Genomic DNA, 12937 nt, shown 5'->3' with positions numbered 1-12937 from the left:
TGTTGTAATATATGCATAATGCTGTTTGGCATAGTCTTGTTTAAAAAAGCAAGGCCTTCCCTGAAAAAGTTTGCAGCATATGTTGCTTCAAAACTTATACATATGGTTTCAGCATAAATGGTGCCTTCCCAGATTTCCAATCTCCCCATGCCTTGTGCACTAATGCACCCCCATATAATCACGGGTGCTGGCTTTTGAAATAAGTGCTGATAACAATCTAAATGGTCCTTCTACCCTTTGTCAGATGTGGCGTCAATGAATTCCAAAAAGGATTCCTAATTTCAATCTAGCAGATCACAGTTTTCCACTTCTCCCCATCATAAATAGACTAGGGCCCAGAGAAGGTGAAGGTGTTTCTGCATCATGTTTATAAATGGTTTCTTCTTTGCATGGTAGAGTTTTAACTTGCATCTGTGGACAAAGTGACATACTGTGTTTACAGAAAGTGGAAATATTTCTGAGCCCATTCAGAGATTTTCACTAGAAATTGTGTATGTTGTTAATGCAGTGCAATTTAAAAGCATGAATATCATGGCCATCCAATATTGGCTTTCATCCTTGTTTCTTGCATACAGAGATTTTTAATAAAATTATGTACTGTAGATGACAAAATCCCTAAATTCTGTGCAGTTCTGTATTAAGGTACATTATTCTTAAAGGAGAATTTAACCCTAAAAATGAATGTGGTTAGAAATGCTAGTTTTTATACTGAACCAGCCTAAAGGTACAGCATCTCTGTAGAAGTAAGCAAATTATCAAGCAAAGAATTATATTTGCCTACAGGGCTGGTTATTACATACTGATGTAAACTGTACTGATTTCAAAGCTGCCATTTACTAATAATAATCTATATTCTGCTTATTATCCCAGAGCCTAACAAAGGCTGCGCCCTTAGGGTGTGTTTATACAAAGTCTCTCCCAAAGAAATTTAGGCTAACAGCAAGATATTTTTCACAAAATTTAGGAGCAATCACTGGCAAACTGCAGGTCCTGCCTATGACAGGAGTGCTGGATGATGGCAAAAAATTAGGAACATATTTTTTAATTTAAAGCATAGACAGAATACATTTTTATTGCAATCATTTTATTATGTGCCCAGCAGAGAGAAAAGTATATAGTTACATAGGGTTGAAAAAAGACCATCAAGTCCACCGAGTCCATCAAGTTCAACCCATCCAAGTAAACCCAGCACATATGCCAAATGAAAGTTTTTTTCAGGATATTGGCAATATTCCATCTGTTTACCGGTCTTTTCTGTTACCAATTTCTTTAGCCCTGACCACAACTCCAATGAGGTTAGTGTTTCAGCACAAAAATAAGGGTAGTAACACCATTATATTATGTGATTAACCTGCTCTGCAAGTTAACTCTCTTTGTATATATTAGGCATCTGTTCATAAAGTGAGGATGCTATCACAGTCTGAGCCTGAATTTTAGTAACTGCCACATCTAGGACCTTTTGTATGTTTCAACAGAGGTTCAAAGTAGAACATATTTGAAACTTTGACAGGCTGACAGAAAAAAAATATTTAAAGCAGTGCCAAAGGGAATGTACCATGTAGCAATGGTTGGTGGGCAATTTGTAAAATAAAAATTACCACATCATTCTGCCTGTAAGGTCCTACTTACAAATTAGGCTGAAACTAAACTATATATACCAAATACTATATTTTCTATAACATCCCCCAAAAAAATCACAGTAGGCAATTACAGCAAGCTCCATTAGTTTAATGGGTTCACAGGATAGACAGATCTGATGCTATTTTACATATCTCTGGGACACACTCATAATGTAGGGGGTCGTATAAGCTCATGCCCTGCTGTAAACAGATACACTACGGTCTAGAAAAGTTTTGCACCTGAAAAGTTAACAAGTTGACTGGTCTGTTGTAATTCAATTTACACAGTCCCGCAAGGCATAATCATGTATATAATGGTAATTTCCGGTTTTCAGAGTAAATAGGATTTATTGTCTCCCGGGGGAATATGAATTACCTTTTAAATGCACAACAGAATACTCTGTAAAAGGGAAAGAACAGCTGTCCGACCTAAGATCGGTGTGCCAAATATGGCACTCCATGGCAAGCCGTGGACCCCAGGACACTCCTGCCAAGAATTTTTTTATACAATTCATGTTAGCAAGTATTAGGGAATGCAGGCAATAGATAACACAAGCTAATACAGAGAAAATAAGTGTGGGTCAACAGTGCATATCATTAATGTAATGTGCTTTGAGAGCAGTTACAGGTGGAAAAAGAGATGGGATGTATACATAGAAGTAATTAAGAGATTTAAGGGGTATTCATGAGTTCAGGCTCTCCACTGAGTCCTTAGTCAAGAGATTAGGCAAAAGGTATCCATCTTTTATTTTTATTTGCTTATTGTGCAATATTACAGATTTTCAGGAAAATGGGCTACCAAACCAAGGTGAGAACTGACTTTTGTTACACAGTTTCAGGAGTCAGAACAGAAGGGGATAAACAAATACATCAGCTGCAATTACATGTACCAATCATTTTAAAACCATTGGAAATGTTTTATTAATGTATAGTGGAAAGTGGCTTAGAATTACATTTTCTTTCACTATACTTCTAATGATTGGTTGCTTTAACTTACTGCCCAGGTGCAAATTTACCCAATGTTTAGCCCCACCGATGTTAGTTAACGCACAAAATTAGTTTTTAATGAGTATTTATTTTTTAATTTAATTTGTTCTTATATAGCCCTATATAAAATAAAATATGTGCATTAAGAAGTATTTCTGCATACACAAGAGGGAAGATAGAATAAGATAGATACATACATATCTATTATACTGTAGATTGACAACCTTTATATAATCAATCAATAAGAACAATTAAACATTATAAAAAGGCTTGCAAAGCATATACAACACAGTGACATATATTTCACCACCAGCTCACACGTAACTCCCAGAAACTCCCTACTCATTATTTATACAGCATACGCCTGAGCTTCATGACCTTGAAACACAGCCCAATGATGCTCTTGCACATGCAGCACATATAGCTGAACCAACAATAGCAATGAACTTGATAAGTAAGAGCCAAAAAAACCACACAACACTGCTTTGCTTACCAACCACTGGCAGCAACCAAGAGTTGTATTTATTGTTTAAACATACTAGTTATTTCCTAATAATTTCAGCCTATTTTATCAGCCTACTGTCCTACATGTCTTCTTCTGGAGGTTTATTTTCTCTTTAACACAATTCAAGATGTTGTAGCATGAAGTATTAATGTATTTATAGCTTCTGTTTTCCCATGAGAACTAAATATTAATGACATGCTGTCACAGTACAGTCAGATTGGATAATAGTTCATAACACCAATGTCTTACATATTTCTTCTAAGTGCAAAGAAGGGTAGCAAAAAAAAATATAAGACACTGAGAGGTAAGAAATAAGAAAATGTAAAATGAAAAAGCAGGTCAGGTAAGTAAACATTTGGTCAGTAGAGTAGATGTCCCAGAAATATTAGTTCAATTGCCATTTCAGATAAAGGCTCATGCTCACTGACATTCTCAATGGTGTTCCAGAAGTGCTGCATTAGTACATTAGAAAGACAAAGCAATCTGACCAGATAGCGAGTGTGTATGCACATGGTAGGGACCTTAGACAGTAAGTTTCATTTGGACAGAGACTGGTGACCAATCTAGCACTATAGAAAATATAATCATTGCAGATGCACTGTAAATGCATTTGCAGTGCCTAACAGTCTCAATCTTCTCTTGAAGTGTCTGAGTGCAATAATCATATGGCTACAATCCAGCCTAAGTGTATTCCCATTCGATTGACAGGTTCTTGCTGACTTCACTCTGTTTAAGCCACATTAACAATAAACACTTTCATGCCCCTTGTCAGATTCAGATAAATCAGTTGGTCAGTTATATGCCAATGTCCTAGTTTATCTCTTGGGAAATCAAAAGTGCCTGTTCACAGTTTATTGGTTAATGAGAAAACAAAAATGCGTTTGTTAATAATAATAATAATGAAAAAAACTGGCTCTGATTTGCAACAGACTGACTATTAATCTATAAAGCCTCACTCATTTTATAGTATATATATCCACACACACTCACATTTTATTATAAATAACAGAGCAGTAAACCAGAACCTGCAGAACACTATGAGGGTAATAAGCTGTAAATCTTCAGGATACTGTAATGGAAGCAGATACAAAGGAACATAGGACAAACATTCAGCATATGCTGCAGGCATGCATTTTATAAGCATCATTCCAGACACCGATTCTATTGTACTGTAGCGAAGACAAGACCTACACAAAGGCACTCCTAGTGCCTCACCCATTCAATGATACTCTATAGAGATGACCTCATGCAAACAAGACTTATGCAAGGATTTAATGCAAAAGTCATTTTGTCTGTAAATAAAGCTACATGCCTTTAATATAGCAGTGTAATGCAATAGATTATGAGACAAACCATAAATCCAAGGCCCTCATACTCTAACTACAATAATGTAGACCTGTAAACTTAGCATGAGCCTAAGCAAGATAAACTCAAACAGTACACATCTGGTTATTTTTTAGCTATCATGCATGCAATTACTAGTGCTGTCCATCACACTACATTAGGACAAAACAATATTTTGCACTTACAACTATAAGGTTGTTAAACTGTTCAGTTTAATTTTTGTAGCTCTATTATGACCTAGAAAAATAAAAACAAAGTGTGTATATGTCCATTAGCAAAGTGCCTAAAAGTTTGAATTAAAAAAATTTTATAGACAAAAAGAACAGTAAAAAGGAAAAATTTGTTTGTGGTCTGTGGGTTCTGACAAATAACAGAGGGGCTGCTGAAAGATGATTTAGCGAATCAATATTTAGTGCTCACCTTTTAAAGGAGAAGGAAAGGCTAAGTCACTTGGGGGTGCCAAAATGTTAGGCACGCCCAAGTGACTTTAATCACTTACCTTTTACCCTGGGCTGGTCCCCTGTTAGGAGAAAACCGCACCAGCCCGGGGTACCTGCAGCAAGCACTTCCAGTAGAGTGAAAAGCCGACTTTGTTGTTAAAGTTCGGCTTTTCACTCTACTGCGCATACGCAAGTGCACCAACAAGGAAGAAGGAAACGCTCACAGCTACCCCAGGCTGGTGTGGTTCTCTCCTAACATGGATGCACTTTTTTAAAAATGTTGTGCTCAGGTTAGAATAAATACAAAATGTTGTATTATTTGGTTGATACCAGGCTAATCCATTCATTTGGCCCTAGGGCCAAATGAATGGATTAGAACAACAGAAATATGAGGCGGCGGATAGAGGACCGCATCCAGTGGGAAAATCAAACCTGCCCAGTTGAGTGGGCCCTTGAAAGGACCCAATACACCAACAGATAAGCTGCAGAACCTGTTTAAAGAGCCTGAATCCACTTCTTAAATCTGCCACCTTCAAAGTGGGGATAAAAATATTTTAAATATATCTTTATTTCCAGCTTATGAAAAGTTTATGATATGTTGTTTTAATTGCAGAAAATACCAATGCTTCAATTCATTAGCCAATAGTGATGCATAAACTAATCTGTGTGACTGATTTACTTCATATAAATTGTTGCCATATTGCTAACCAATATCTTCAATGATGTAGTACATCAGACTGTCCGATCTGCGCACAACTGTAAAGGTGCCCATACACAGGCAGATTTCAACTGCCGATTTGAGTCCTTTAGATTCAGCACCTTATAGACCCGTGTATGGGCATCCTCAACAGGCCTACTCAAATTATATCTGGCCAAGAATTAAACAGATCTCAATCGGGAGGTTCAATTTTCCATCGGATCGGAGACCGCATCGGCTTGTTCATGTGTTCCTCGGTTCGACGATGCCTATACCCTCCCTTTTACGTTGATCATTTAGTCATAGGGCCAAAAGATCAAATTAGCCCAATAAAGATGGGCATTTCGGAAGAGGATTCACGCGTTTGGCGGCCTAGTCAAACGAGTGAAACACAATGTGTATGACCACTCTTAAGGTGGCCATACAAGAGCAGATCCGCTCGCTTGGCGATGTCGCCAAGCGAGCGGATCTTCCCCCGATATCCCCACCTACGGGTGGGCGATATCGGGGAGCATTTAGGTAAAAAAAAAATAATCCGATCGTTTGGCCCTGGGGCCAAACGATCGGATTATGTGGGCGGCAATGGGGCAGTCGGATCGTTGATGCGGTCCCCGATCCGACCAGATTTTCTAACCTGGCCGATCGAGATCTGGCCAATTTCAGGCCAGATATCGGTCGGCCAGGCCGCTCTGCTCTCCCCATACACGGGCCGATTAGCTCCAAGGGACCGATATCGGCAGCTATAGTCGGACCGTGTATGGGGACCTTTACACCAAATGTTTACAATGAGCTGTATGGTTATCATAAGCAGGTTGTGTTTTTGGGCCCAGAGAATCCAGTTCTACAGTGAAGCGTATTACGTTTTATATTTTGGATCTCTCTAGAGAGCATGCAATTGCATCAACACCAAATTGACTGTAATTTGTATTAAGGAACTGGGAGGGGGGGCAAAAGTTCAGCACACTATAGGAGCATTATATGGGGCTAAATCTCAATGCTGAAGCACTCATTTGCGCTGCATATGCTAAACATGTTCTAAATAATTAAAATTGTGTTCTAGACAAAAAAAAATCCATTATTGGCCCCTTGAACTGGTTCTGATGTTAATGGTTGGTTGTTTCATCAGTAGAACCTTACTAATATATGTAAGTTTATCCCACAAGGACAAAAGTGACATGCAGCATAACAAGATATCACTCAGAATGTGCGGCATACTGCAACATCAGGTAACATGGCAAATTAAGGACGTACTAAAACCAATATAAAACAATACAGCATTAAGATAACATTACGTTGTAATTATTCAGTATACAATACACTAAACACAGGTAAATGTTGTCCTACAAATGCATCAAATTAGACTCCTAGAGGTGTAAGAAATCTCCGACGTTTGAGAAGCCCTGCGTGAGGAGATTATGTTGCACCTCGTGGGTCTCTAAACTGCGGCTGTCTCCTCTCTAGAGCTGCTGCTGCTGCTACAAGGGCATGCTGGGAGATAGCTTCACTATAGCTGGAGAGCTGCAAGTTTATAATATAGGCTACTTCTCTACGGCCAGTCAGTCGCACTCACCCGCAAGCTCCTCATGCCGAGCGGGCAGCACAGGCTCCGACCGGAGCCGCAGGTTTCCCCTCCCTCCGCTACGTTCGCACACCTACAGAAACGAGCGGCTCTGTGTGAGCTGAGAACCTCACACAGCTTCTAGACTCCTCCGAGCCGGGCTCGCTTCAACGCCGTTTGGCTTCTGTTGCCTAATTAGCGGCCGGGCACCGTACTCCACTTGCACTACTGTCACTGCCATGTCCGGCCCGACGAGAGAATGGAGAGGCGAGAGAAGGACCGGGAAACTTCCAGCGCCCCCTGCCCGGGAGGAGGCGGTCTTACAGCGGCCTCGGGATAGGGAAAGCATACGCTGTTATGAAGGGGAGCCTTAGTTTCTTCCAACCAAAAATACATTATAACACATATTTTGTTACATTTACAGTGTTTTGTAAACATAGCGGGTCTGCTGAGCAAAATTGCGAGGATGCCCACTTAATATCAAGTTAACTCCAGTGTTAATACTCAGGGCCACAGCTCCCTATAAGCAGAGTACTCAGTCTCCATAGGGCACCAACTCCCAGGGGGGCACCATCCCAGCTGCTCCAACAAAAAAAAAACATTTTTATATAACAAACCCCCCCATCACTGTCCCGCCGGTTTTTATAGCGCACCCCGCTGTCCTGGATAGTTCTATCAATCTATGGGGGCAATTGGGGGCACTTACTATGGGGGCATTGTCTATGGGGGCAATTGGGGGCACTGTGTGTGGGGCCCCTATAGTAGGTGTTTTTTTTTTATTATTTTATTTTTACTTCCATAATATTTGGGGGAGGGGGGCACAAAAGTAAATTTCTGCTTAGGGCACCCATTTGGCCAGCAGCGGCCCTGTTAATACTATATCTGACCATGTTTTTTTCTTAATTTTTTTGTCTAATAAAATATAAACCTAAGAAACTTTGCACTAGTCATTGCTTTTAATAACCGCGACTGAACAGCAGTATTTCTTCTTTCTGCCCTCCTGATTGTGACTGTAGAAGTCAGTTCTTTTACAGCCAGACTTCCAGATCTGTTAATCGGTTGACTTTTGTTAGATTGTTAAAAAAAAAGCCAGAACCACCAGTGTAAATAGAAGGGGCAGAGAGATGATACTTGCAACAACGCCTACATCTACAAAGTTATATTTTAGAAAGAAAAATGTAAACAAAAGACTCAAAGTAATCACAATAAAGTCAGGTTTGTTAGGGAAAAGAAATCTAAGAGGTGGTAAAATAACCGCTGCCATGCGCCTATTATGTGTGTTTTTCAATATACGGGAATGCGGCAATACATTTAGCGCTCCAGAGTACTCCCATGGGTACAGTCCTTCACAGAGAAGAATGTGGCCAGTTACATCCTGAAACTCAATGAAAACCACCACATGGGAAAGCATTTGTAAACTGCTGTGCATAAGGGCCCTGCACTAGCAGGAAACAGACCCTACGGCTGTTTGGACCCACAGAAATCTGTCAGGAAGCTACAGAGGGTTTATATTGGGTTGTGGAACTGTTAAATTCATATAAACAACCAAAAAACAAAAAAATTAAGACTAGCGTATTTGTGAAATAGATTTATTATACATCCACTGTAGTTTGATTCATTTTATAATATAAAATACCCCTTGAAGTCTATCATACAAAAATTATTTTTCTAATTGTACTTCCTTTGAAAATGTATTTTTAATTTATGACCAAAAACTAAGCTAATGTTCACATGTTTCTAATTATGTACCATCATGAATGTATGTAGCTCAGAACAGATGAAAGAGGGGCAACAGCTCTGGAGATATAAATGGCCACTTGGGGGAGGGGACAGGATTGCATATCTCCAGTAAAATACTAACTGATATGCAATTTCAATACACTAATGCAAAACAGGCAATTTTTCTGAGCGATTGCTGGCCCTAAAAAAATTCTGTCGTGGGGCCCTGTAACTTCTAGTTAAGGTGGCCATACACGGGCAGATTTCAGCTGCTGGTCCAGGTCCTTCAGACCAATTTGGCAGCTTATCTGCCTGTGTACTGACATCTGGCCTAAAGTTGGGGAGATCTCGATCATGCAGATTTGATTTTTTGTCAGATCTGGGGCTTCATCATGTTGTTGATGCGGTCCTTGGTCCAACGGTGCATATGTCCAATGGAGTAAGACGATCATTTGGCCCTAGGATGGGCATGTCGGGAGAAGATCCACTTGTTTGGTGACCTCCTATTAACACAGTAAACAAAGTACTGGTACTTGATGAAATTTGATTGAAAGTAGTGGTACTTGGTGAAATTTGATTGAAATTGTGTTTGAAAATAGGCTTGGTTTATACATAGAAGCAATTTTTGATTATGGTGTGTGTGATCCAAGCATTTTTATATGGGCTGAGTTTATTAATACTGTATTTGAATCTTTCCACTGACTTCCATTGAACGCATTATAAGGGGCACATAGAAACAGCTTATAAAACCAAAATATCCCAGTTTCAGGCAACATATCTTGGTATGGCAGATGAGTGTTTGGTGAGGATTAGATGTTGTTTTAATATAAAAGATTATTTCCAATGTGACTTCCTCTGAATCAATGTGTGCAATATTTCCCAAAGTTTAAACCATAAGGGTTCATACAAGCGTTTTTTCCTGTGTTCCACTGCTGGGGGGCGCAGGAAGAAACACATCTCATTCTTCCTAATAGAGCTGTACTAACATTGGCACATGTACCATGCGCCAAACACAGCATGTTGCGTTCCACCTGCATTTGGCAATTACTATCAGTATAACTACAGTATATAATGCTAGAGGTGTTTGGGACAACAACAAGCACAAGCTGATAGCATTCCTCTTGAGTCCATAATGAATACTGCTGCCAGGCTCATACACCTCTCCAACCGCTCCTCCTCTGCCATGCCGCTCTGCCAATCTCTGCACTGGCTTCCCCTACCATCCAGGATAAAATTCAAACTAATGACTCTCACATTCAAAGCAGTCCATAACTCTGCCCCACCCTATATCTCTGAACTCATCTCTAGGTACCATCCAACCCGCTTGTTACGCTTCTCTACTGACCTGCTCCTCAGCTTCTCTCATTATCACCTAACACACTCGCATTCAAGACTTTGCAAGGGCTGCCCCCCTTCTCTGGAATTTGCTACCACAATCTGTCAGACTTTCTCCCAATCTCTATACCTTTAAAAGATATCTAAAATGTATTTATTTAGAAAAGTTTACCCTCATTTAGTTTAACATAATCTCAGTGTGCTGCTAAATGCAATAACCTGTGCCACACCTCTTACATTACTTAACTCTGATCTTGCCCATTCCCACACCTTGTGTCTCAACCCTTTCTCCTTGTAGATTGTAAGATCTTTTGGGCAGGGCTCTAGCCACCTCTTGTATCAGTTATTGGCTGCTTTATATGTTACTCTGTATGTCCAGTGTATGAAACCCACTTATTGTACAGCACTACAGAATATGTTGGCACTTTATAAACGTTAATAATAATTATATTCCACTAAAATGCATTTCAGGCAAACCTTATGCCAAGGTGCACTAAATTGTCTTTTATGTTTGAAAACACTTTATTAACCCTTTTTTTATGCCAGACTAGTGAGGTTAGAATTTTTTCGCCAGGCATGGAATCACAGTGAACTTTCGCACTGCAACACTGGAGCAGGGCTTTGGGAATTTGGTAACATACTGCTAAGTGTTTTTGACCTATACAAGTAAGACATCTCCATAAAGCTATACATATTTGTTAAAGGTGCATTCAGAAGACGCTGGTTTTTCCAAATAAGTTCTATTTTCTGTATGTTTCTGGTCTAAAGTGGTTAGACATCTTTCTACTCCCAACTGCAAAGCTTTTCTCAATATTGCATATAGTTACATAGTTGGGTTGAAAAAGGACCAAAGTCCATCAAGTTCAACCCTTCCAAGTGAACCCAGTACCCACACACACAAACCTATACTGACCTACTTCTATCTATACCAGCGGTTCTCAACCTGTGGGTCGGGACCCCTTTGGGGGTCGAATTACCCTTTCACAGGGGTCGCCTAAGACCATCGGAAAACACATACTGTATTTCCGATGGTCTTAGAAACCGAGACACAGCGCCTATATGGTTGGGGGTCACCACAACATGAGGAACTGTATTAAAGGGCCGCGGCATTAGGAAGGTTGAGAACCACTGATCTATACACTCACATACATAAACCATATACACCAACATCAATATTAACTGTAGATTTTAGTATCACAATAGTCATGGATATTATGCTTGTTCAAGAAATCATCCAAGCCCTTCTTAAAGGCACTTTATCTTGCACAATTCTTACATCTACTAAACAATTTAATGCCAAATATGCATAGATTTACCAAAGTATGTGGCCTGTAGCAACCCCAGAATTAAAATAGTGAATATGAATTTTCTTGAGCAGCAGAAGTGTGCAGGCAACATATTGGGCTATACAGAGATTCTCAAATAGCACGTTGATGAAGGGGCTGTTAACGCTCCTAACACTCTGCACTGACAGCAAAAGAGCCTAAATCAAGAGAGGGGAAGCAATTTGTTAACTGTAACAGTATATTATTTCCCCATTCTTAAACCGGACTACTAAAACAAACAGTTTATGTAATTCTAAGAAAATGTAATAGATTTGAAATTCCCATTGGTTGAGGACTGCATTATCACATTTTTACACCCCCACACCACCAGATTTGGCCCAGCATTCCATTTGGCTGGCCAGTCAACAGAAAATTAGTTATATCCCAGTTATACTTACTGTATATCCCAAATGGCCTACCTACAATTCCAGCTTGCCTTTCTAACCCAATTTACTACAAATCAACCATGTGCAACACTAACAGTCTTCTATGTAACTTTGATGATGCAGACACCCAAAATAAATGGTCACAAAACTATAAAATAACTTAGTTTCTGCAATCCCGTAACCATTTAACCTGTCATTTCAAGGCAACGAGATATTCCTGACCTACCTAGAGTACAGAAGTAATAGTCTAGCACAGTGCTGTCCAACTGGCAGCCCATGACGCCCCTCGGTGGCCCCCCAACCTGTCTGGCTGCTTTGATGGCTTACCTTTGTGTAAGCTTTAAATGGTACCAGTGGTAAAATGGTATTAACAGGCCCCCTGCATGGTTCAACACCTCAGATTCACGCTGTAATTCCCGTCAATACAATACAAACATGTAATCTCCTGTGTTGTTCACACCTTTTAATCCCTGCATTCTTCACACCTCAGGCTGTAATCACCCACATTGTTCACACCTCAGACTGTAGGAGCAGTGCCAGCATTGTGTCACTGTATGTAATGTGTATGGCACACACAGGCAGCATAGGGCAGGAAGAGTACGACACACATGCAGCATAGGGCAGAGTATGGCACACAAAGGCAGGCAGAGTATGGCACATACAGGCAGCATAGGGAAGAGTATGGCACACACACGAGAGCTACGGGTGTGTGTCATACTCTGCCTGCCTTATGCTGCCTGTGTGTGCCATACACATTACATACAGTGACACAATGTTGGCACTGCTCCTACAGTCTGAGGTGTGAACAATGTGACATAATATAATTCTTTCCCATATGAATGATGGTGGATATCCCTGCAGTGAGCACCAACCATTTGGGTTTTTGCTGCGCTACCACGACTAATGTGGGCATGGACTTGTGATAATATGGGTATAGTTTAGAGTGGGTGCGGTTTAAAAAAGAGGAGTGGTCAAAACTGGCTTCCATTAGCGGCCCTCCACTATATATGCTAGAGAAATTC

At 40.1% G+C, this 12937-nt stretch overlaps 1 protein-coding gene across 1 annotated transcript in view; it reads right to left on the bottom strand.

Annotated features, from left to right (window-relative positions):
- zfyve9 (zinc finger FYVE-type containing 9) overlaps positions 1-7492 on the bottom strand; it is a 46713-nt gene extending 39221 nt beyond the window's left edge. Inside the window, exon 1 of the mRNA XM_004914004.4 lies at positions 7163-7492. The gene's annotated coding sequence lies outside the window, so the exon portion shown is untranslated. The remainder of the gene's footprint in view (positions 1-7162) is intronic.
- Positions 7493-12937: the final 5445 nt, after the last annotated feature.

This window comes from Xenopus tropicalis, chromosome 4 (assembly GCF_000004195.4).
Source record: "Xenopus tropicalis strain Nigerian chromosome 4, UCB_Xtro_10.0, whole genome shotgun sequence".
In the NCBI taxonomy this organism is placed as follows: Eukaryota; Metazoa; Chordata; class Amphibia; order Anura; family Pipidae; genus Xenopus; species Xenopus tropicalis.
Note: the sequence above shows the minus strand (reverse complement) of the source record. Positions and strands in the feature narration are given on the sequence as shown.